This window comes from Tamandua tetradactyla, chromosome 8 (genome assembly GCF_023851605.1).
Source record: "Tamandua tetradactyla isolate mTamTet1 chromosome 8, mTamTet1.pri, whole genome shotgun sequence".
NCBI lineage: Eukaryota > Metazoa > Chordata > Mammalia > Pilosa > Myrmecophagidae > Tamandua > Tamandua tetradactyla.
In genome coordinates this window covers 82,600,211-82,626,218 of record NC_135334.1, presented here as the reverse complement: position 1 = coordinate 82,626,218, position 26,008 = coordinate 82,600,211, and the positions used below count along the sequence as shown (strand labels likewise).

General features: G+C 40.3%; 1 protein-coding gene across 21 annotated transcripts in view; it reads left to right on the top strand.

Annotated features, from left to right (window-relative positions):
- The window catches only part of STK33 (serine/threonine kinase 33), a 401,742-nt gene that overhangs the window by 274,279 nt on the left and 101,455 nt on the right, over window positions 1–26,008 (top strand). The window lies entirely within an intron of this gene.

Sequence of the window (26,008 nt, the reverse complement as noted above, 5' to 3'; positions counted from 1 at the left end):
GTTTTGATTTGCATTTCTCTAATGGCCAGGGACATTGAGCATCTCTTCATGTGCCTCTTGGCCATCCGTATTTCCTCTTCTGAGAGGTGTCTGTTCAAGTCTTTTTCCCATTTTGTAATTGGGTTGGCTGTCTTTTTGTTGTTGAGATGAACAATCTCTTTATAAATTCTGGATACTAGACCTTTATCTGATATATCATTTCCAAATATTGTCTCCCATTGTGAAGGCTGTCTTTCTACTTTCTTGATGAAGTTCTTTGATGCACAAAAGTGTTTAATTTTGAGGAGTTCCCATTTATTTATTTCCTTCTTCAGTGCTCTTGCTTTAGGTTTAAGGTCCATAAAACCGCCTCCAGTTGTAAGATCCATAAGATATCTCCCTACATTTTCCTCTAACTGTTTTATGGTCTTAGACCTAATGTTTAGATCTTTGATCCATTTTGAGTTAACTTTTGTATAGGGTGTGAGAGATGGGTCTTCTTTCATTCTTTTGCATATGGATATCCAGTTCTCTAGGCACCATTTATTGAAGAGACTGTTCTGTCCCAGGTGAGTTGGCTTGACTGCCTTATCAAAGATCAAATGTCCATAGATGAGAGGGTCTATATCTGAGCACTCTATTCGATTCCATTGGTCGATATATCTATCTTTATGCCAATACCATGCTGTTTTGACCACTGTGGCTTCATAATATGCCTTAAAGTCAGGCAGCGCGAGACCTCCAGCTTCGTTTTTTTTCTTCAAGATGTTTTTAGCAATTCGGGGCACCCTGCCCTTCCAGATAAATTTGCTTATTGTTTTTTCTATTTCTGAAAAATAAGTTGTTGGGATTTTGATTGGTATTGCATTGAATCTGTAAATCAGTTTAGGTAGGATTGACATCTTAACTATATTTAGTCTTCCAATCCATGAACACGGTATGCCCTTCCATCTATTTAGGTCTTCTGTGATTTCTTTTAGCAGTTTTTTGTAGTTTTCTTTATATAGGTTTTTTGTCTCTTTAGTTAAATTTATTCCTAGGTATTTTATTCTTTTAGTTGCAATTGTGAATGGGATTCGTTTCTTGATTTCCCCCTCAGCTTGTTCCTTACTAGTGTATAGAAATGCTACAGATTTTTGAATGTTGATCTTGTAACCTGCTACTTTGCTGTACTCATTTATTAGCTCTAGTAGTTTTGTTGTGGATTTTTCCGGGTTTTCGACGTATAGTATCATATCGTCTGCAAACAGTGATAGTTTTACTTCTTCCTTTCCAATTTTGATGCCTTGTATTTCTTTTTCTTGTCTAATTGCTCTGGCTAGAACCTCCAACACAATGTTGAATAATAGTGGTGATAGTGGACATCCTTGTCTTGTTCCTGATCTTAGGGGGAAAGTTTTCAATTTTTCCCCATTGAGGATGATATTAGCTGTGGGTTTTTCATATATTCCCTCTATCATTTTAAGGAAGTTCCCTTGTATTCCTATCTTTTGAAGTGTTTTCAACAGGAAAGGATGTTGAATCTTGTCGAATGCCTTCTCTGCATCAATTGAGATGATCATGTGATTTTTCTGCTTTGATTTGTTGATATGGTGTATTACATTAATTGATTTTCTTATGTTGAACCATCCTTGCATACCTGGGATGAATCCTACTTGGTCATGATGTATAATTCTTTTCATGTGTTGTTGGATACGATTTGCTAGAATTTTATTGAGGATTTTTGCATCTGTATTCATTAGAGAGATTGGTCTGTAGTTTTCTTTTTTTGTAATATCTTTGCCTGGTTTTGGTATGAGGGTGATGTTGGCTTCATAGAATGAATTAGGTAGTTTTCCCTCCACTTCGATTTTTTTGAAGAGTTTGAAGAGAATTGGTACTAATTCTTTCTGGAACGTTTGGTAGAATTCACATGTGAAGCCATCTGGTCCTGGACTTTTCTTTTTAGGAAGCTTTTGAATGACTAATTCAATTTCTTTACTTGTGATTGGTTTGTTGAGGTCATCTATGTCTTCTTGAGTCAAAGTTGGTTGTTCATGTCTTTCCAGGAACCCGTCCTTTTCCTCTAAATTGTTGTATTTATTAGCGTAAAGTTGTTCATAGTATCCTGTTATTACCTCCTTTATTTCTGTGAGGTCAGTAGTTATGTCTCCTCTTCCATTTCTGATCTTATTTATTTGCATCCTCTCTCTTCTTCTTTTTGTCAATCTTGCTAAGGGCCCATCAATCTTATTGATTTTCTCATAGAACCAACTTCTGGCCTTATTGATTTTCTCTATTGTTTTCATGTTTTCAATTTCATTTATTTGTGCTCTAATCTTTGTTATTTCTTTCCTTTTGCTTGCTTTGGGGTTAGCTTGCTGTTCTTTCTCCAGTTCTTCCAAATGGATAGTTAATTCCTGAATTTTTGCCTTTTCTTCTTTTCTGATATAGGCATTTAGAGCAATAAATTTCCCTCTTAGCACTGCCTTTGCTGCGTCCCATAAGTTTTGATATGTTGTGTTTTCATTTTCATTTGCCTCGAGGTATTTGCTAATTTCTCTTGCAATTTCTTCTTTGACCCAGTCGTTGTTTAGGAGTGTGTTGTTGAGCCTCCACGTATTTGTGAATTTTCTGGCACTCTGCCTATTATTGATTTCCAACATCATTCCTTTATGGTCCGAGAAAGTGTTGTGTAAGATTTCAATCTTTTTAAATTTGTTAAGACTTGCTTTGTGACCCAGCATATGGTCTATCTTTGAGAATGATCCATGAGCACTTGAGAAAAAGGTGTATCCTGCTGTTGTGGGATGTAATGTCCTATAAATGTCTGTTAAGTCTAGTTCATTTATAGTAATATTCAGATTCTCTATTTCTTTGTTGATCCTCTGTCTAGATGTTCTGTCCCTTGATGAGAGTGGTGAGTTGAAGTCTCCAACTATTATGGTATATGAGTCTATTTCCCTTTTCAGTGTTTGCAGTATATTCCTCACGTATTTTGGGGCATTCTGATTCGGTGCGTAAATATTTATGATTGTTATGTCTTCTTGTTTAATTGTTCCTTTTATTAGTAGATAGTGTCCTTCTTTGTCTCTTTTAACTGTTTTACATTTGAAGTCTAATTTGTTGGATATTAGTATAGCCACTCCTGCTCTTTTCTGGTTGTTATTTGCATGAAATATCTTTTCCCAACCTTTCACTTTCAACCTATGTTTATCTTTGGGTCTAAGATGTGTTTCCTGTAGACAGCATATAGAAGGATCCTGTTTTTTAATCCATTCTGCCAATCTATGTCTTTTGATTGGGGAATTCAGTCCATTGACATTTAGTGTTATTACTGTTTGGATAATATTTTCCTCTAACATTTTGCCTTTTGTATTATATATATCATATCTGATTTTCCTTCTTTCTACACTCTTTTCCATATCTCTCTCTTCTGTCTTTTTGTATCTGACTCTAGTGCTCCCTTTAGTATTTCTTGCAGAGCTGGTCTCTTGGTCACAAATTCTTTCAGTGACTTTTTGTCTGAGAATGTTTTAATTTCTCCCTCATTTTTGAAGGATAATTTTGCTGGATATAGGAGTCTTGGTTGGCAGTTTTTCTCTTTTAGTATTTTAAATATATCATCCCACTGTCTTCTAGCTTCCATGGTTTCTGCTGAGAAATCTACACAAAGTCTTATTGGGTTTCCCTTGTATGTAATGGATTGTTTTTCTCTTGCTGCTTTCAAGATCTTCTCTTTCTCTTTGACCTCTGACATTCTAACTAGTAAGTGTCTTGGAGAACGCCTATTTGGGTCTAATCTCTTTGGGGTGCGCTGCACTTCTTGGATCTGTAATTTTAGGTCTTTCATAAGAGTTGGGAAATTTTCAGTGAAAATTTCTTCCATTAGTTTTTCTCCTCCTTTTCCCTTCTCTTCTCCTTCTGGGACACCCACAACACGTATATTTGTGCGGTTCATATTGTCCTTGAGTTCCCTGATACCCTGTTCAAATTTTTCCATTCTTTTCCCTATAGTTTCTGTTTCTTTTTGGGATTCAGATGTTCCATCCTCCAAATCACTAATTCTATCTTCTGTCTCTTTAAATCTATCATTGTAGCTATCCATTATTTTTTCTATGTTTGCTACTTTATCCTTCACTTCCATAAGTTCTGCGATTTGTTTTTTCAGTTTTTCTATTTCTTCTTTATGTTCAGCCCATGTCCTCTTCATGTCCTCCCTCAATTTATCGATTTCATTTTTGAAGAGGTTTTCCATTTCTGTTCGTATATTCAGGATTAGTTGTCTCAGCTCTTGTGTCTCATTTGAGCTATTGGTTTGTTCCTTTGACTGGGCCATATTCTCAATCTTTTGAGCGTGGACAGTTATCTTCTGCTGCTGGCGTCTGGGCATTTATTCAGATTTCTCTTGGTGTTGGACCCAGCAAGGTTGTAATATTTTTCTGTGAAATCTCTGGGTTCTGTTTTTCTTATCCTGCCCAGTAGGTGGCGCTCGTGGCACACGTTTGTCTGCGGGTCCCACCAGTAAAAGGTGCTGTGGGACCTTAAACTTTGGAAAACTCTCGCCGTCCGGGGGGTTCGCTAGCCGAAACGGCTTGAGCCGGCCCGGGGTCCGAACGCAGGGAGGGTTGCTGGTCGCCGCAGCCAGGGAAAGAGCCCGTCCGAATTTCCTAGTCGGCCCTGGGCAACAAGCGTGGCGGGAGGGCGCCAGCGGCCGCGGCCCGCCCGAGAGAGTGCACGTTCCCCGGGAGTCACGGGTTTGGAAGGGGCCTCCCCCACCCGTCACCGTTCTCCGCGGCCTGGGGGTTTCCGATCCAATTCTCTCAGTTGGTCCGGGGGCTGCGCGTGGTGTGGGCGCCAGCCGTCTTTGTTTCAGGGGACCGCCTCTCCAATTCTCCCAGCCGGCCCGGGAAGGGGGAAGGGAGTAACTCCGGCCGCTTGCCACCCCGCCCGGTAAGGCCCGCGCGCCTCGGCGATCTCACCCGAGCTGCTTCTCTCAGCCAGCCAGCCGTTCCAGGATGGGGTACGCTGTCTTTTTTATCTCTGTTGTGGCTTTGGGCGCTTTCTGTATCGTTTCTACTCCCCTAGTAGGTGTCCTGGCGAAGAAACTAAGATCCGCGCGTCTTACTAAGCCGCCATCTTCCAGGAAGTCGATTTGCTAGAATTTTATTGAGGATTTTTGCATCTGTATTCATTAGAGAGATTGGTCTGTAGTTTTCTTTTTTTGTAATATCTTTGCCTGGTTTTGGTATGAGGGTGATGTTGGCTTCATAGAATGAATTAGGTAGTTTTCCCTCCACTTCGATTTTTTTGAAGAGTTTGAAGAGAATTGGTACTAATTCTTTCTGGAACGTTTGGTAGAATTCACATGTGAAGCCATCTGGTCCTGGACTTTTCTTTAGGAAGCTTTTGAATGACTAATTCAATTTCTTTACTTGTGATTGGTTTGTTGAGGTCATCTATGTCTTCTTGGGTCAAAGTTGGTTGTTCATGTCTTTCCAGGAACCCGTCCATTTCCTCTAAATTGTTGTATTTATTAGCGTAAAGTTGTTCATAGTATCCTGTTATTACCTCCTTTATTTCTGTGAGGTCAGTAGTTATGTCTCCTCTTCCATTTCTGATCTTATTTATTTGCATCCTCTCTCTTCTTCTTTTTGTCAATCTTGCTAAGGGCCCATCAATCTTATTGATTTTCTCATAGAACCAACTTCTGGCCTTATTGATATTCTCTATTGTTTTCATGTTTTCAATTTCATTTATTTGTGCTCTAATCTTTGTTATTTCTTTCCTTTTGCTTGCTTTGGGGTTAGCTTGCTGTTCTTTCTCCAGTTCTTCCAAATGGATAGTTAATTCCTGAATTTTTGCCTTTTCTTCTTTTCTGATATAGGCATTTAGAGCAATAAATTTCCCTCTTAGCACTGCCTTTGCTGCGTCCCATAAGTTTTGATATGTTGTGTTTTCATTTTCATTCGCCTCGAGGTATTTGCTAATTTCTCTTGCAATTTCTTCTTTGACCCAGTCGTTGTTTAGGAGTGTGTTGTTGAGCCTCCACGTATTTGTGAATTTTCTGGCACTCTGCCTATTATTGATTTCCAACATCATTCCTTTATGGTCCGAGAAAGTGTTGTGTAAGATTTCAATCTTTTTAAATTTGTTAAGACTTGCTTTGTGACCCAGCATATGGTCTATCTTTGAGAATGATCCATGAGCACTTGAGAAAAAGGTGTATCCTGCTGTTGTGGGATGTAATGTCCTATAAATGTCTATTAAGTCTAGTTCATTTATAGTAATATTCAGATTCTCTATTTCTTTGTTGATCCTCTGTCTAGATGTTCTGTCCCTTGATGAGAGTGGTGAGTTGAAGTCTCCAACTATTATGGTATATGAGTCTATTTCCCTTTTCAATGTTTGCAGTATATTCCTCACGTATTTTGGGGCATTCTGATTCGGTGCGTAAATATTTATGATTGTTATGTCTTCTTGTTTAATTGTTCCTTTTATTAGTAGATAGTGTCCTTCTTTGTCTCTTTTAACTGTTTTACATTTGAAGTCTAATTTGTTGGATATTAGTATAGCCACTCCTGCTCTTTTCTGGTTGTTATTTGCATGAAATATCTTTTCCCAACCTTTCACTTTCAACCTATGTTTATCTTTGGGTCTAAGATGTGTTTCCTGTAGACAGCATATAGAAGGATCCTGTTTTTTAATCCATTCTGCCAATCTATGTCTTTTGATTGGGGAATTCAGTCCATTGACATTTAGTGTTATTACTGTTTGGATAATACTTTCCTCTACCATTTTGCCTTTTGTATTATATATATCATATCTGACTTTCCTTCTTTCTACACTTTACTCCATACCTCTCTCTTCTGTCTTTTTGTATCTGACTCTAGTGCTCCCTTTAGTATTTCTTGCAGAGCTGGTCTCTTGGTCACAAATTCTTTCAGTGACTTTTTGTCTGAGAATGTTTTAATTTCTCCCTCATTTTTGAAGGATAATTTTGCTGGATATAGGAGTCTTGGTTGGCAGTTTTTCTCTTTTAGTATTTTAAATATATCATCCCACTGTCTTCTAGCTTCCATGGTTTCTGCTGAGAAATCTACACAAAATCTTATTGGGTTTCCCTTGTATGTAATGGATTGTTTTTCTCTTGCTGCTTTCAAGATCTTCTCTTTCTCTTTGACCTCTGACATTCTAACTAGTAAGTGTCTTGGAGAACACCTATTTGGGTCTAATCTCTTTGGGGTGCGCTGCACTTCTTGGATCTGTAATTTTAGGTCTTTCATAAGAGTTGGGAAATTTTCAGTGAAAATTTCTTCCATTAGTTTTTCTCCTCCTTTTCCCTTCTCTTCTCCTTCTGGGACACCCACAACACGTATATTTGTGCGGTTCATATTGTCCTTGAGTTCCCTGATACCCTGTTCAAATTTTTCCATTCTTTTCCCTATAGTTTCTGTTTCTTTTTGGGATTCAGATGTTCCATCCTCCAAATCACTAATTCTATCTTCTGTCTCTTTAAATCTATCATTGTAGCTATCCATTATTTTTTCTATGTTTGCTACTTTATCCTTCACTTCCATAAGTTCTGCGATTTGTTTTTTCAGTTTTTCTATTTCTTCTTTATGTTCAGCCCATGTCCTCTTCATGTCCTCCCTCAATTTATCGATTTCATTTTTGAAGAGGTTTTCCATTTCTGTTCGTATATTCAGGATTAGTTGTCTCAGCTCTTGTGTCTCATTTGAGCTATTGGTTTGTTCCTTTGACTGGGCCATATTCTCAATCTTTTGAGCGTGGACAGTTATCTTCTGCTGCTGGCGTCTGGGCATTTATTCAGATTTCTCTTGGTGTTGGACCCAGCAAGGTTGTAATATTTTTCTGTGAAATCTCTGGGTTCTGTTTTTCTTATCCTGCCCAGTAGGTGGCGCTCGTGGCACACGTTTGTCTGCGGGTCCCACCAGTAAAAGGTGCTGTGGGACCTTAAACTTTGGAAAACTCTCGCCGTCCGGGGGGTTCGCTAGCCGAAACGGCTTGAGCCGGCCTGGGGTCCGAACGCAGGGAGGGTTGCTGGTCGCCGCAGCCAGGGAAAGAGCCCGTCCGAATTTCCTAGTCGGCCCTGGGCAACACGCGTGGCGGGAGGGCCCCAGCGGCAGCGGCCCGCCCGAGAAAGTGCACGTTCCCCGGGAGTCACGGGTTTGGAAGGGGCCTCCCCCACCCGTCACCGTTCTCCGCGGCCTGGGGGTTTCCGATCCAATTCTCTCAGTTGGTCCGGGGGCTGCGCGTGGTGTGGGCGCCAGCCGTCTTTGTTTCAGGGGACCGCCTCTCCAATTCTCCCAGCCGGCCCGGGAAGGGGGAAGGGAGTAACTCCGGCCGCTTGCCACCCCGCCCGGTAAGGCCCGCGCGCCTCGGCGATCTCACCCGAGCTGCTTCTCTCAGCCAGCCAGCCGTTCCAGGATGGGGTACGCTGTCTTTTTTATCTCTGTTGTGGCTTTGGGCGCTTTCTGTATCGTTTCTACTCCCCTAGTAGGTGTCCTGGAGAAGAAACTAAGATCCGCGCGTCTTACTAAGCCGCCATCTTCCCTGATGTGTTCGTTGACCTTCTTGAACCAAGGTATCTTTTCCTGGATACCTTTGATTGGACATTTCTATTGACTTGTTCTAATTGGGACATTTTCTCAGCCTTAGAACTGAAAACTAGCAACTTATTAAATTCCCCCTTTTAAAAGCCATCCCGTTCTGGTATATTGCATTCCGGCAGCTAGCAAACTAGAATAGGTGGTTATTGATTCCACCTTTAGTCTGTTGTGATCAGAGAAAGACTTTTGAAAAACAACAGTCATCTTATTTTTTTTTTAATTTTTAATTTTTTTTTTAAATACCAAACGCAAACATTCTTAACTTTTGATCATTCTGTTCTACATATATAATCAATAATTCACAGTATCATCACATAGTTGCATATTCATCATCATGATCATTTCTTGGAACATTTGCATCTATTCAGAAAAAGAAAACAAAAAAAATTCATGCATACCATACCCCTTACCCCTCCCTTTCATTGATCACTAGCATTTCAATCTAAATTTTTTAACATTTGATCCTGCTATTATTTATTTTTATTCCATATGTTTTACTCGTCTGTTGATAAAGTAGATAAAAGGAACATCAGACACAAGGTTTTCACAATCACACAGTCACATTGTGAAATCTATATCATTATACAGTCATCTTCAAGCAACATGGCTACTGGAACACAGCTCTACATTTTCAGACAGTTCCCTCCAGCCTCTCCATTACATCTTGACTAACAAAGTGATATCTATTTAATGCATACGAATAACCTCCAGGATAACCTCTCAATTCTATTTGGAATCTCTCAGCCATTGACACTTTATTTTGTCTCTTTTCACTCTTCCCATTTTTGGTCGAAAAGATTTTCTCAATCCCTTGATGCTGAGTCTCAGCTCATTCTAGGGTTTTTTTCTCAATCCCTTGATGCTGAGTCTTAGCTCATTCTAGGATTTCTGTGCCACGTTGCCAGGAAGGTCCACACCCCTGGGAGTCATGTCCCATGTAGACAGGGGGATGGAATGAGTTTGATTGTTGTGTTGGCTGGAGAGAGGCCACATCTGAGCAACAAAACAGGTTCTCTTGGGGGTGATTCTTAGGCCTAATTTTCAGTAGGCTTGACCTAGCCTTTGTGGGGTTAAGTTTCATATGAACAAACCTCAAGTTTGGGGGCTCAGCCTATTGCTTTGGTTTTCCCCACTGCTTGTGAGAATATCAAGAATTCAATTTGGGAATTTGAATTTTCCCCCTTTCTCATCATTCCCTGAAGGGGACTTTGCAAATACTTTTTTATTCACTATTCAAATCACTCTGGGATTTATCGGGGCATCACTCTGGACAAACCAACAAAATCTCATGCCCTACTCAAGGTTCCATGTACTTATGGTGTTCAATTAAGCTGTCTACATAAGTTATATTAGGAAATGCACTAGTCAAACTATAAATTTTGTACCAAATAAATATTTTTGGCTTTAGTCTCACACATAAGTTGAAATTTTAAAGTATTAATTACCATCTATTTTCAGCACCCTCCAGTAATGACATTCTTTTGTTCTTCCTCATGCAAAAACATTATTAAATTTGTACATTGTCACTATTACTATATACTCTAGGCATTCCTAGATTATACCATCTCAGTCTTTATCATCTTTCTTTCTGATTTCATTTGTGCCCCCAGCCCTCCTCTCTCTGATCATTCACACATTCAGCTTCATTCAGTGTTTTAACATAATTGTATTACAGTTAGGTAGTATTGTGCTGTCCATTTCTGAGTTTTTACATTCAGTCGTGTTGCACAATCTGTATGCCTTCAGCTCCAATTACCCGATATCTTACCCTATTTCTCTCTCCTGATATTCTCTGTTACCAACGAAATTCTTCAAGTTTATTCACTAATGTCAGTTCATATCAGTGAGATAATACAGTATTTGTCCTTTTGTTTCTGGCTAATTTCACTCAGCATAATGTCCTTAAGGTCCATCCATGTTGTTACATACTCCATAGCTTTATTCTGTCTTACAGCTGCGTGATATTCCATCATATGTATATACCACAGTTTGTTTAGCCACTCTTCTGTAGATGGACATTTTGGCTGTTTCCATCTCTTCGCAATTGTAAATAATGCTGCTATAAACATTGGTATGCAAATGTCTGTTTGTGTCCTTGCCCTCATCTCCTCTGAATAGATACCTAGCAATGGTATTGCTGGGTCATATGGTAATTCTATATTTAGCTTTTTGAGGAACCGCCAAACTGCCTTCCACAGTGGTTGTACCATTTGAGATTCCCACCAACAGTGGATAAGTGTGCCTCTTTCTCCACAACCTCTCCATCACTTGTCATTTTCTGTTTTATTGATAGTGGCCATTCTGGTGGGTATGAGATGATATTTCATTGTGGTTTTGATTTGCATTTCTCTAATAGCCGGTGAAGTTGAGCATCTTTTCAAGTGCCTTTTGGCCATTTGTATTTCCTCTTCTGAGTAGTGTCTGTTCAAGTCTTTTGCCCATTTTGTAATTGGGTTGGCTGTTTTTTTGTTGTTGCGTTGGACAATCTCTTTATAAATTCTGGATACTAGACCTTTATTTATATCATTTCCAAATATTGTCTCCCATTGTATAGGCTGTCTTTTTACTTCCTTGATGAAGTTCTTTGATGCACAAAAGTGTTTAATTTCGAGGAGTTCCCTTTTCTTTATTTATTTCTTCAATCCTCGTGCTTTGGGTGTAAGGTCTAGAAAACCACCTCCAAGTATAAGATTTAAAAGATATATCCCTGCATTTTCTTCTAAAAGTTTTGTGGTCTTAGATCTAATGTTTAGGTCTTTGATCCATTTTGAGTTAATTTTTATATAAGGTGTGAGATTTGGATCCTCTTTCATCCTTTTGCATGTGGATATCCAGTTCTCTAGGCACCACTTATTGAAGAGATTGTTCTGTCCCAGGTGAGTTGGCTTGACTGCCTTATCAAAGATCAGTTGTCCATAGATGAGAGGGTCTATATGTATTGATGAACACTCTAATCTATTCCATTGGTCAGTATATCTATCTTTATGCCTGTACCATGCTGTTTTGACCTCTGTAGCTACATAATACACCTTAAAGTCAGGTAGTGTGAGACCTCCGACTTCATTTTTTTTTTTTTCTCACGATTCTTTTAACTATTTGGGGGCACCCTGCCCTTCCAAATAAATTTGGTTATTGGTTTTTCTATTTCTGAAAAGTAAGTTTTTGGGATTTTAATTTGTATTGCATTGAATCTGTAAATCAGTTAAAGTAGAATTGACATCTTAACTATATTTAGTCTTCCAATCCATGAACACGGTATGCCCTTTGTCTATTTAGGTCTTCTATGATTTCTTTTAACAATTTCTTGTAGTTTTTTTCTATAGGTCTTTTGTCTCTTTAGTTAAATTTATTTCCAAATGTTTTATTCCATTGGTTGCAATTGTAAATGGAATTTTTTCTCTTGATTTCTCCCTCAGATTGCTCATTACTACTGTATAGAAACACTGCATATTTTCAAGTGCTGACCTTGTAACCTGCCACTTTGCTGTACTCATTTATTAGCTCTAGTAGTTTTGCTGTGGATTTTTTGGGGGTTTTGACATATAGTATCATATCATCTGCAAACAATAAGAGTTTTACTTCTTCCTTTTCAATTTTGATGCCTTGTATTTCTTTTTCTTGTCTAATTGCTCTGGCTAGAACTTCCAACACAATGTTGAATAACATTGATGATAGTGGACATACTTGTCTTGTTCCTGATCTTAGGGGGAAAGTTTTCAGTTTTTCCCCATTGAGGATGATGTTAGCTGTGGGCTTTTCATATATTCCCTTTATCCTGTTGAGGAAGTTCCCTCCTATTCCTATCCTTTGAAGTGTTTTCAACAGGAAAGGATGTTGAATTTTGTCAAATGCCTTCTCTGCATCAATTGAGATGATCATGTGGTTTTCCTGCTTTGATTTATTGAAATGGTGTATTACATTAATTGATTTTCTTATGTTGAACCATCCTTGCATACCTGGAATGAGTCCTACTTGGTTATGGTGTACAATTCTTTTAATGTGCTGCTGGTTTCTATTTGCTAAAATTTTGTGAGGATTTTTGCTTCTATATTCATCAGAGAGATTGGTCTATAGTTTTCTTTTTTGTAATATCTTTGTCTGGCTTTGGTATGAGGGTGATGTTGACTTTGTAGGATGTTAGGTAGCTTTCCCTCCTCTTCAATTTTTTTTGAAGAGTTTGAGCAGGATTGGTACTAACACTTTCTTGAATGTTTGGTAGAATTCACATGTGAAGCTGTCTGGTCCTGGATTTTTCTTTTTGGGGAGCTTCTTAATGACGTTCAATTTCTTTACTTGTGACTGGTTTGTTGAGGCCATCTGTTTCTTTTCAAATCACTGTTGGTTGTTCATGCCTTTCTAGGAAGTTGTCCATTTCATCTACATTGTTGAGTTTATTAGCATAAACTTGTTCATAGTTTCCTCTCATTACTTCCTTTATTTCTGTAGTGTTTTCAACAGGAAAGAATGTTGAATTTTGTCAAATGCCTTCTCTGCATCAATCGAGATGATCATGTGGTTTTCCTGCTTTGATTTGTTGATATGGTATATTACAATAATTGATTTTCTTATGTTGAACCATCCTTGCATACCTGGGATGAATCCTACTTGATTATGGTGTATAATTCTTTTAATGTGCTGCTGGATTCGATTTGCTAGAATTTTGTTGAGGATTTCTGTAGGTTCAGTGATTATGTCTCCTCTTCCATTTCTGATTTTATTTGCATCCTCTCTGTTCTTCTTTTTGTCAGTCTTACTAAGGGTCCATCGATCTTATTGATTTTCTCATAGAACCAACTTCTGGTTTTATTGATTTTCTCGATTGTTTTCATGTTCTCAATTTCATTTATTTGGGCTCTGATCTTCATTATTTCTTTCCTTTTCTTTGCTTTGTGGATAGTTTGCTGTTCTTTCTCTACTTCTTCCAAGTGGACAGTTAATTCCTAGATTTTTGCCCTTTCTTCCTTTCTAATATAGTCATTTAGAACAATAAATTTCCCTCTTAGCACTGCCTTTGATGCATCCTATCAATTTTGATATGTCGTGTTTTCATTTTCATTTTTCCTCAGGATATTTACTGATTTCTCTTGTAATTTCTTCCTTGACCCACTGGTTGTTTAAGAGTGTGTTGTTGAGCCTCCACATATTTGTGAATTTTCTGCTATTCTGCCTATTATTGATTTCCAGCTTCATTCCTTCATGATCTGAGAAAGTGTTTTGTATGATTTCAGTCTTTTTTAAATTTATTGACTTTGTGACCCAAGGATATGGTCTATATCCTTGAGAATGATCCATGATCACTTGAGAAAAAGGTATATCTTGCTGTTGTGGGGTGTAATGTTCTTAAATCTATGTTATGTCTAGCTCATTTATTGTATTGTTCATCTTCTCTCTTTCTTTATTGATTCTCTGTCCAGATGTTCTGTTCATTGTTGAGAGTGGGGAATTGAAGTCTCCAACTATTATGGTAGATGTGTCTATTTCTCTTTTCAGTGTTTGCCTCATGTATTTGGGAGCATTCTGGCTCAGTGCATAAATATTTATGATTGTTATGTCTTCTTGTTGAATTGCTCCTTTATTAATATATAGTGTCTGTCTCTTTTAACTGTCTTACATTTGAAGTCTAATTTGCTGGATATTAGTATAGCTACTCCTGCTCTTTTCTGATTGTTATCTCCATGAAATATCTTTTCCCAAACTTTCACTTTCAACCTGTATTTATCCTTGGGTCTAAGATTTGTTTCCTGTAGACAGTGTATTGATGGGTCCTGTTTTTTAATCCGTTCTGTCAGTCTTTGTCTTTTGATTGGGGAGTTTAATCCTTTAACATTTAGTGTTATTACTGCATGGGTAGTACTTTCTTCTACCATTTTGCCTTTTGGATTTTATGTGTCATATCTAATTTTTCTTCTTTTTACCTTTACTGATAGTCTTCATTTCCACACTCTTCTCCACACCCCTCTCTCCTGTCTTTTGTATCTGTCTCTAGTGCTCCCTTGAGTATTTCTTGCAGAGTCAGTCTGTTGGTCACAAATTCTCTCAGTGATTTTTTGTCTGAAAATATTTTAATTTCTCCCTCATTTTTGAAGGACAATTTTGCTGGACATAGAATTGTTGGTTGGCAGTCTTTCTCTTTTAGTAGTTTAAATATATCATCCCACTGTCCTCTTGACTCCATGATTTCTGCTGAGAAATCAACACATAGTCTTATTGGGCTTCCCTTGTATGTGATGAATTGCTTTTCTCTTGCTGCTTTCAAGATTCTCTCTTTCTCTTTGACATCTGACATTCTGATTAGTAAGTGTCTTTTTCTTTCTTTTTTTTTTTTTCTTGCATGGGAATCCAACTTGGGTCCCTGGCATGGCAGGCAAGAACTCTGCCTGCTGAGCCACCATGGCCTGCCCTGATTAGTAAGTGTCTTGGAATACATCTTTGGATCAGTTCTGTTTGGGGTATGCTGCGCTTCTTGGATCTGTAATTTTAAGGCTTTCATAAAAGTTGAGAAATTTTCAGTGATAATGTCCTCCATTAGTTTTTCTTCTCCTTTTCCCTTCTTTTCTCCTTCTGGGACACCCACAACCTGTATATTCATGTGCTTCATGCTGTTATTCAATTCCCGAAATCTCTGCTCATATTTTTCCTTTCTGTTCTGTTTATTTTCTTTTGCTTGTTGGATTTCAGACGTCCCATCCTCCAGTTCACTAATTCTATATTCTACCTCTTGAAATCTGACATTATAGGTTTCCATTGTTTTTTTTTTCATCTCTTCTACTGTGCCTTTCATTCCCATAAGTTCTGTGATTTATTTTTTCAGACTTTCGATTTCTTTTTGTTCATTCCTTGCCTTCTTTATATCTTTCCCCAGTTCACTGATTTGATTTTTAATGAGCTTTTCCATGTCAGTTTGAACATTCTGAGTTAATTGTTTCAACTCCTGTATCTCATTTGAATTGTTGGTTTGTTCCTTTGACTAGGCCATATCTTTAATTTTTCTAATATAATTTGTTATTTTTTGCTGGCGTCTAGGCATTTAATTTCCTTCATTAGTTTATTCTGGAGATTGTTTTCACTTTTTTTACCTAAGATTTTCTTTCTGGATGACTTTGTCCTCTATTTGTTCTTTGACATTCAGTTCAACTTATTCTGGACCTCTAGCTTAGGTTTTGTTTAACAGATCGGAATTTTTCAGTTCTTGTTTTCTTGTGTCTTGCCCTGCCTATATGGTGCCTTTTTCTTCCCTGCTTAGGAGGGCCTACTTAGGTATTATAGACCCCAGCCAGATTTTCTCAGACCAAACTGGCCTTCTGTCAGGAGGAAAGAGTCACCTGCATCAGTTTTCCCTAAGGGTGAGACCCAGCAGATTGAAAGGCTTTCCTGTGAAGTCTCTGGGCTCTCCGTTTTTCCTATCCTGCTCAGTATGAGGTGCTTTTTGCTTGTGGGTCCCACCAGCATAAGATGATGCAGTACCTTTAACTTCAGCAGACTCTCCCTGCTGGGGGCATGGAGGAGACAGAGCAGAGATTGTAGTCTGGTTTTAATTGCTTCACTTTTCCAGACCCTGGGGTCTGAACTCCTTGAGGGAGAGATTCCACCTGAGCTGGGCCCCACCCCTCTCCTGGGGAAGTCACAGACTCCAGACAAACACTCACACAAGCTCAAATCTGCCTATGCCTGGGGCAGTGGAGCCCAAGAAGCCTTGCAGCTGTATCCAAAAAGCAATCAAGCCGTAGAAACACAGCCACCAAAATGAAAAAAAAAATCCTTTTCAGAGCAGGACCCCTGTTCCTTGGATTTGCCAATCAAGTGCGTAAGTTGGTACATTGCTCTATGTATGTTGAGGTCCTATGTGCCCCCTCCTTTCCTTCAGGACCCAGACTTTTCAAATCCAAAAAAACCTCTGTTGTTTTTTTCTTCTGTCAGCCCTGCTCCCTCTGTGCTGAGGCAGAAACCAACGACTCCGCTTTTACTCAAGGTTCAGATGAGCTGAGGGCCTATTTTTAGTAGTCAGAATTTGTTAATTAGTTCCACAATTGGAGTTTGGTTGTGCTCAGCCCCTCCTGCTGGTAAACTCTCTTTCCTTTCCCGTCTGGGAAGCAGCCTGTGAGGAAGGGGTGCCTGCCACCGCAGCTTGGGGGAATCATGGTCCTGGGTGGGCTCACAGCCAGTCCAGCTGGTCCACACTGGTGTATGCTCTGTTTCTGGTCACTGATGTGGCTCCTGCAGTTGTTCTGTAATGTTCCTGGCTGTTTATTAGCTGGTCCGGAGGATGAACTAAATCCCACACCTCGCTAAACCTCCATTTTGGCCCCTTCCAAGTGCAGTGTTTTCTTTTGATTGTTTCTGAGAGTTTGGTCTGATTTTCTAAATTCTCTGCCATATCTGAGTCTTGTTCTGATGCTTGCTCTGTCTCTTCAGACAGTGTTCTTTTGTCTTTTGGCATGCCTCATAATTTTTCCTTGTAGGCTGAATATAATGTATCAGGAAAAAGGAACTGAGATCATTAGGCCTTTAGAGTAAGGCATTTTCTCTTTTTTACTAGGAGTTAGGCAGTGTTTTACTATTTACTGTAGCTGTCAGAGCCTAGAATTTCCTCTGGTATCTTTGTTTTTGTCTCCCTTGTTTTCATTGGGTTTCCCTAGAGGCTCCTTCTTAAATAGTTTCTAAGCCTTGCAGTTTTTTGAGCTGTAATCCCCTTTTAATTATATATGAAGCTGATTGATGTGGAGGAAAAGGAATCATTCTATAATCCTATTATCAGGCCAGGGTTTTTTAGTGAGCCTGCACTCTGGACTATGACCTCCATAAGTGCTTCTTGGCTATTTTTTTTTTTAACCCCTTAAATGAGACAGGGAGGCTAAAGGGGGCTGAAGTTAAGTATTTCCCTTCCTCCACATTTGGATAAATTCCATGCTGGTTAGACTCTGGTAATGTAGTTTCCCTTGAGGAGGGCAGACATTTGTTAAGGGGAATAGAATTCTTTGTGGTACTATATGTCATGGTTAGGGACAGGTGTCAACTTGGCTAAGTTGTGGTACCTGTTCATCTGATTGGGCAAGCGCTGGCCTGTCTGTTGCAATGAGGACATTTCATAGGATTAGGTCATGATCACGTCAGCTACATCCACAGCTGATTCCATTTGTAATCAGCCAAAGGGGAGTGTCTTCTGCAATTAGTGATGCTAAATCCAATCATGGGAAGCCTTTTAAGGAGGACTCAGAGGAGACAGGTTGCATTCCTGCTTTGGCTGGTGAGCCTCTCCTGTGGAGTTCGTCCAGGCCATCCATTGGAGTCATCGGCTTCGCAGCCTGCCCTGTGGATTTTGGACTCTGCGTTCCTACGGTCACGTGAGACACTTTCATAAATTTTATATTTGCAAGTGTTCCCTGTTGGTTCTGTTTCTCTAGAGAACCCTAACTAATACATCTTGGTACCGGGAGTGGTTCTTAAGGAACAGAATCTTAAAAATGGGTTTTTATGAATGGTTTTCTACTCTGACTGGGCTCAGAGACACTAAGGACTCTGATTCCCGTAATCAGAATGACACTCCCAATCCATGGACTGAGTTGGCAAAGGAGATAGTCAAAATATCATCATTCGATTCTCCTAATGCTTCGCTTGTACGAAGCCAGACGCTGGGGGATAATGTTTTTGACACCTTTACAGAGTTTTGTAGGAATAAGAGTTATAGAGATGTTGGTTGGTTGTTGTTAGATACACTGTCTACATTAAAGGGTGAAAGGGATGGGCTTAAGGCTTCAAACAAGAAGCTTAAGTGCCGTCTGAAAGATGTAGAGGTTTCTATGAGTATCCTGAAGGAAAATTTTATTTCCTGTAGCCGTAGACTTGAGAGCTCTGAAAATCAGACTCAGAATCTTATTGTTAGAGTAGTAACTTTACAACGTAAACTGAAATCTCAGTCTTGCATGGTGTCTGCCGTTAAGTGAGGGCATTGATTGGAAAGGAGTGGGACCCTGAAAAATGGGATGGTGACATATGGATTGATAATGATGTTGGGGGTGAGGTTGAAACCCTAGACCAGGCTGAGCCTTCTTTAGATAACCCTGTAATAGTCTGCCCTGAGGACATAGCCGCCCCACCTCCAGCCTGCCTTGAGGAATTGGCCACCCAACCTCCTCCTGAAGGGATTAGCCCTAGAGTTATTAATCCTGTTTCACCAGATGAAACTGCAAATGAAAGCCCTGAAGCAAATGGCTTGGAAGATATTTCTAATTCTTTTCATGATCCACCCCCACCACCCCTCATTTCTTCTAGACCTATAACTAGACTAAAGTCCCAACAGGCCCCTAAAGGTGAGGTACAAAGTATCACACATGAGGAGGTACGTTATACTCCAAAAGAACTGTGTGAGTTTTCCAATTTATATAGACAGAAATCAGGGGAATATGTGTGGCAATGGATTTTAAGAGTGTGGGATAATGGTGGGAGGAATATAAGGCTGGATCAGGCTGAATTTATTGATATGGGCCCACTAAGCAGAGATTCTGCATTCAATGTTATAGCTAGAGCAGTTAGAAAAGGTGTTAACAGCTTGTTTGGGTGGTTGGTTGAAACATGGATCAAAAGGTGGCCAACATTACCTGAGGTTGAAATGCCAGAACTGCCCTGGTATAATGTAGATGAGGGGATCCAGAGGCTTAGAGAGATTGGGATGTTAGAGTGGATTTATCATGCAAAGCCTGCTCTTACACCCCAGGAATGTCCAGAGGATGCACCTTTTACCAGAACAGTGAGAAATAAATTTGTGAGACTAGCACCATCATCCCTCAAGAGCTCTGTGGTTGCACTTCTCTGTAGGTCAGATATTACTGTAGAAACTGCTGTCACTGAGCTGGAATCCTTAAACACAATGGGGATGACAGGATCCCGAGTTGGCAGAAGCCAGGTAGCAGCACTTAATCACCAAAGACAGGGTAGACGTGGGTATTATAATAGACAACAAACTCAAAGGAGGCATCAAAATTATATGACACGCAGAGATTTGTGGCATTGGCTAGTAAATCATGGGGTGCCTAGAAATACAATAGAAGGGCAGCCTACTAAATTCTTGTTGGAGCTGTATAAACAAAAGAGTTCTAGGTCAAGGGAACAGAAGTCTAACCTGAATTACAAAAACACAGAGTCACGGCCCCTTAACCAATTTCCAGACTTGAAACAGTTTACAGACCCTGAGCCCCTTGAATGAAGGGGAGGCCAGGTCCCTTTGGGGAAGAAACCTGTTACACTGCCACAAATTTATACTGTTAACCTTCCTCTAAGTCTTCCCCAAGGAGACCGACGGCCTTTTACCAGGGTAACTGTGCATTGGGGAAAAGGAAATGATCCGATATTTCGGGGATTATTAGACACTGGTTCAGAAGTGACATTAATTCCAGGGGACCCAAAACGTCACTCTGGACCACCAGTCAGAGTGGGGGCTTATGGAGGCCAGGTGATCAATGGAGTTTTAGCTCAGGTCCGTCTCACAGTGGGTCCAGTGGGCCCCCGGACCCATCCTGTAGTTATTTCCCCAGTTCCGGAATGTATAATTGGCATAGACATACTGAGCAACTGGCAGAATCCCCACATTGGTTCTCTAACTCGTGCAGTGAGGGCTATTATGGTGGGAAAGGCCAAGTAGAAGCCACTAGAACTGCCCCTACCAAGCAAAATAGTAAATCAAAAGCAATACCGTATTCCTGGAGGGATTGCAGAGATTACTGCCACTCTTTAGGACTTGAAAGATGCAGGGGTGGTGATTCCCACCACATCCCCGTTCAACTCTCCTATTTGGCCTGTGCAGAAAACAGATGGGTCTTGGAGAATGACAGTGGATTATCATAAACTCAACCAGGTGGTAACTCCAATTGCAGCTGCTGTTCCAGATGTAGTATCATTGCTTGAGCAAATCAATACATCCCCTGGTACCTGGTATGCAGCTATTGATCTGGCAAATGCTTTTTTCTCAATAGCTATTAGTAAGGACCACCAGAAACAGTTTGCTTTCAGCTGGCAAGGTCAGCAATATACTTTCACTGTCCTACCTCAGGGGTATATCAACTCTCCAGCCCTATGTCATAATCTTGTTCGCAGAGACCTTGATCGTTTCTCCCTCCCACAAGACATCACACTGGTCCATTATATTGATGAGATCATGTTGATTGGACCTAGTGAGCAAGAAGTAGCAACTACTCTAGATTTACTGGTAAGGCATTTGCGTGTCAGAGGATGGGAGATAAATCCAACAAAAATACAGGGGCCTTCCACCTCAGTAAAATTTCTAGGTGTCCAGTGGTGTGGGGCATGTCGAGATATCCCTTCTAAGGTGAAGGATAAATTGCTGTATCTGGCCCCTCCCACAACCAAAAAAGAGGCACAATGCCTAGTGGGTCTTTTTGGATTTTGGCGACAACATATTCCTCATTTGGGTGTGCTACTCCGGCCCATTTATCGAGTGACCAGGAAAGCTGCTAATTTTGAGTGGGGACCTGAACAAGAGGAGGCTCTGCGACAGGTCCAGGCTGCTGTGCAAGCTGCTCTGCCACTTGGGCCATATGATCCAGCAGATCCAATGGTGCTGGAAGTGTCAGTGGCAAATAGAGATGCTGTCTGGAGCCTTTGGCAGGCCCCAGTAGGAGAATCACAATGCAGACCCTTAGGATTTTGGAGCAAAGCCTTACCATCTGCTGCAGATAACTACTCTCCTTTTGAGAAACAGCTTTTGGCCTGCTACTGGGCCTTAGTAGAGACTGAACGCTTAACCATGGGCCACCAAGTTACCATGAGACCTGAGTTGCCTATCATGAGTTGGGTGTTGTCTGACCCACCAAGCCATAAAGTTGGGCGTGCACAGCAGCACTCTATTGTAAAGTGGAAATGATATATACGAGATAGAGCCAGAGCAGGTCCTGAAGGCACAAGTAAGTTACATGAAGAAGTGGCACAAATGCCCATGGTTTCCACTCCTGCTGCCACATTACCTTCTCTTTCCCAGACCAGAGCTATGGCCTCTTGGGGAGTTCCTTACAGTGAATTGACTGAGGAAGAGAAAACTCGGGCCTGGTTTACAGATGGTTCAGCACGATATGCAGGTACCACCCGAAAGTGGACAGCTGCAGCATTACAACCCCTTTCTGGGGTGTCCTTGAAGGACAGTGGTGAAGGGAAATCCTCCCAGTGGGCAGAACTTCGAGCAGTGCACCTGGTTGTTCATTTTGCTTGGAAGGAAAACTGGCCAGAGGTGCGTTTGTATACTGACTCATGGGCTGTTGCTAATGGTTTGGCTGGATGGTCAAGGACTTGGAAAGACCATAATTGGAAAATTGGTGACAAAGAGGTCTGGGGAAGAAGTATGTGGATAGACCTTTCTGAGTGGGCTAAAAACATGAAGATATTTGTGTCCCATGTGAATGCACATCAGAGGGTGACTTCAGCAGAGGAAGATTTTAATAATCAAGTGGATAAGATGACCCGTTCTATGGATACCAGTCAGCCTCTTTCCCCAGCAACTCCTGTTATTGCCCAATGGGCTCATGAATAAAGTGGTCATGGTGGTAGGGATGGAGGTTATGCATGGGCTCAGCAACATGGACTTCCACTCACCAAGGCTGACCTGGCTACAGCCACTGCTGAGTGCCCAATCTGCCAGCAGCAGAGACCCACACTCAGCCCCCGATATGGCACCATTCCCCGAGGTGACCAGCCAGCTACATGGTGGCAGGTTGATTACATTGGACCACTCCCTTCATGGAAGGGGCAGCGATTTGTTCTAACTGGAATAGACACATACTCTGGATATGGGTTTGCTTTCCCTGCACGCAATGCTTCTGCCAAAACTACTATTCGTGGGCTTACAGAATGCCTTATCCATCGTCATGGTATTCCACATAGCATTGCTTCGGATCAAGGAACACACTTCACAGCAAATGAAGTGCGGGAATGGGCACATGCTCATGGAATTCTCTGGTCTTACCATGTTCCCCATCATCCAGAAGCAGCTGGATTGATAGAACGGTGGAATGGCCTTTTGAAAACTCAATTACGGTGCCAACAAGGTGGCAAAAACTTGAAAGGCTGGGGTAATGTTCTCCAGGAAGCTGTGTATGCTCTGAATCAGCGTCCGCTGTATGGTGCTGTTTCTCCCATAGCCAGGATCCATGGGTCCAGGAACCAAGGGGTGGGAATGGGTGTGGTGCCACTCACTATTACTCCTAGTGATCCACTAGGAAAATTTTTGCTTCCTGTCCCTGCTACCCTGAGTTCTGCTGGTCTACAGGTTTTAGTTCCAAAATGGGGTGTGCTTTCTCCAGGAGAAACAACAGTGATACCACTGAACTGGAAGTTAAGATTGCCACCTGGCCACTTTGGGCTACTTATGCCTCTGGATCAACACACCAAGAAGGGGATTACATTATTGTCTGGGGTAATTGACCCTGACTATCAGAAGGAAGTAGGACTGCAACTACATAATGGAGGTAAAGAAGAGTTTTCTTGGAATATAGGAGATCCCCTGGGACGTCTATTAGTACTACCATGCCCTGTGATTAAAATCAATGGGAAACTGCAACAACACAATCCAGGAAGGACCACTAATGGCTCTGAGACTTCAGGAATGAAGGTTTGGGTCACCTCACCAGGCAAAGAACCACGGCCAGCTGAAGTGCTTGCTGAGGGGAAAGGGAACATGGAATGGGTAGTGGAAGAAGGTAGTGATAAATATGAACTTCGACCACATGATCAGTTACAGAAATGAGGACTGTAATGCTGTTTTGTTTGTGTTATACTATTTAAGTTGTAAGATATCAAGTTTAAGAACGAATGTTGCCCAAGGATTTGCACGCTATTCTGGAGATATTTAATGTGTTTCCAGTTATATGCAGGACAGTTGAGTATTGTCAGGAAAAAAAAAAAATGTGTGCTTATTTGTTTTCATTTGGAAATTAAGTATGGTCTAAGGTGATATATATATATATATATATATATATATATATATGTGCCAAGTTGACAAGGGGTGGACTGTCATGGTTAGGGACAGGTGTCAACTTGGCTAAGTTGTGGTACCTGTTCATCTGATTGGGCAAGCGCTGGCCTGTCTGTTGCAATGAGGACATTTCATAGGATTAGGTCATGATCACGTCAGCTACATCCACAGCTGATTCCATTTGTAATCAGCCAAAGGGGAGTGTCTTCTGCAATTAGTGATGCTAAATCCAATCATGGGAAGCCTTTTAAGGAGGACTCAGAGGAGACAGGTTGCATTCCTGCTTTGGCTGGTGAGCCTCTCCTGTGGAGTTCGTCCAGGCCATCCATTGGAGTCATCGGCTTCGCAGCCTGCCCTGTGGATTTTGGACTCTGCGTTCCTACGGTCACGTGAGACACTTTCATAAATTTTATATTTGCAAGTGTTCCCTGTTGGTTCTGTTTCTCTAGAGAACCCTAACTAATACACTATAAATGATTACTTTCCCCTCCCCTGCCAGAACCAGAAGGAAATTTTTCCTTCGATATTCACAGTAGGAAACTTGTGGGGCTGCTGGTAGTAAAAACGTGAGAGTCCCCTCTCTCCCCACCCAGAGTTAGGTCTTCAGGAATTTTTCTCTCTCAAGCTAGTTCATGCTTAGTCACTTACTTTTTCAGTGCTGTCTCCAGTGGTGGTTTCTACTCCTGGTAAACTGTAATTCTCTGTATCTGACTGTCTCTCCAGTTTTCAGGATATCTGTCTCTTGTTTGTCAGTTTTGAGTTTGCCCTGTGATCTCAGTTCTATGAGGCTCTAAGAACAGTTGCTAGTTTTCAAGTTTGTAGCTTTTTTCTTGCTGTAAAGATGGGAGTACTGACTTCCAACCTCTTTACTTGTTGAACCAAAAACCAGAAATCTCTGTACATTTTTTATGTATATACTTTACACAAATGAGTTTATATTGTGCAAACTCTTTTTTTCCACACAAAATATTTTGGGAAGATATCATTCCTTTTTTTTAAGCAACATTGTCTCCCAAATCAAAGATACATTCTAGTTCTGTAAATCATCCTCTGTGAATATTAAACACTTAAACGGTTTCAGATTTTTCCTAACATAAGCAGTATTTAAAAAATATTCTTGTGGTTGTATACTTGTGTCAGTACATTTACAGGATAATTTCTTAACAGTATAATGACAGTGGTCAAAGAGAATGTGCATTATACATTTTGAAAAGTTATTGTTAATTTACACCCCGCCCTCATCAATAGCAAGTAAATGAGAGTACTGGTTCCCCTCGCCCTTACCAACAACCCAGTACGATCAAACTTAAATGTATGCCTCTCTATTAGGTAACGATATGCTCTGTTGGCATATCATGGTTTTATTAATTTTGTGAAGAGTTGGGCATCCTTTTATATGATTTCTATAATGTAACTATTCCATTTTTTCTATTGAAAATATTTTATTCCTAAGGCTACTACAAAATGAAGATTTCTTCTGTTACAAAAATAGAAAATGTTGACTGTAAGATGAAGACCCAGAATGTTCCTTTTTAGTTTGGCAGATTTTGTTTCATACAATTTTACTCCAGCTAATATATGTAAAAAAAAAAAAAAAGCATCTAATACTTGCTAAATACTTATCATATACAAAACACTGGTAGACACTGCCTTTGAAAAGGCAAATCTTGTTAAATGGGGAAGCACTCTATTTGTGGGGCCTGGACACTAAGGGGCTACATACAAATTTTAAGATTTGATCGATGCCACTCCTCTTGAGTGTTCATTTCAACAGTTTTTCAAAATAAAATTAATAGTTTCAACTATCTTTTAGGTAAACAAGTGGAACTTATTACCTTTAACCAAAAGGCTGGGTCTCTACTTCTGATAGCTTCAAGCTGTCAGCCTAATGTACTGCTGCATTCTTGCCATTTGCTGCTTAGTAGTTGCTAAGTTCAGTGCCTGATTGCCTGTAGGTAGCCCAAATAAAGGGAGTTCAGAGGTTAGCATTCTGATGGTGAGGTGACATACAGATCTCCAGTGTCTGCCATAACAATTCCACCCATTTTTGTTTGTTTGTTTAGTTAGTTCATTTACTCACTGGTAAGTCCAAGCTTGTACAATTCTTCCTCCAGTTGCTACCAAGCAAGAAATGGTTAGATTATTGGCTGAGCTTTGGTCAACAGGGAAAGTCTGAGATTGATGCCACCATTTGCAACCCTATTTGATATCATAAGTGATTGTAGAATGCAAAAATTTTAAATTTCCAAACAATAGGGTATTTTGTGGAGATAGTATTGCTAATCTAGATCCTTTGTAGGGACTCTTCTTCCAATCTCTTTGAAATAAAAAAATAAGATAATTTCTTTTGATACAGAGTGTATCAGTAGCCAAACTCTTGGGCATATGCATATGTGAATTTGAAATAGGCCTCAAAGATGCAAATTCAAGATAATACAGGGGC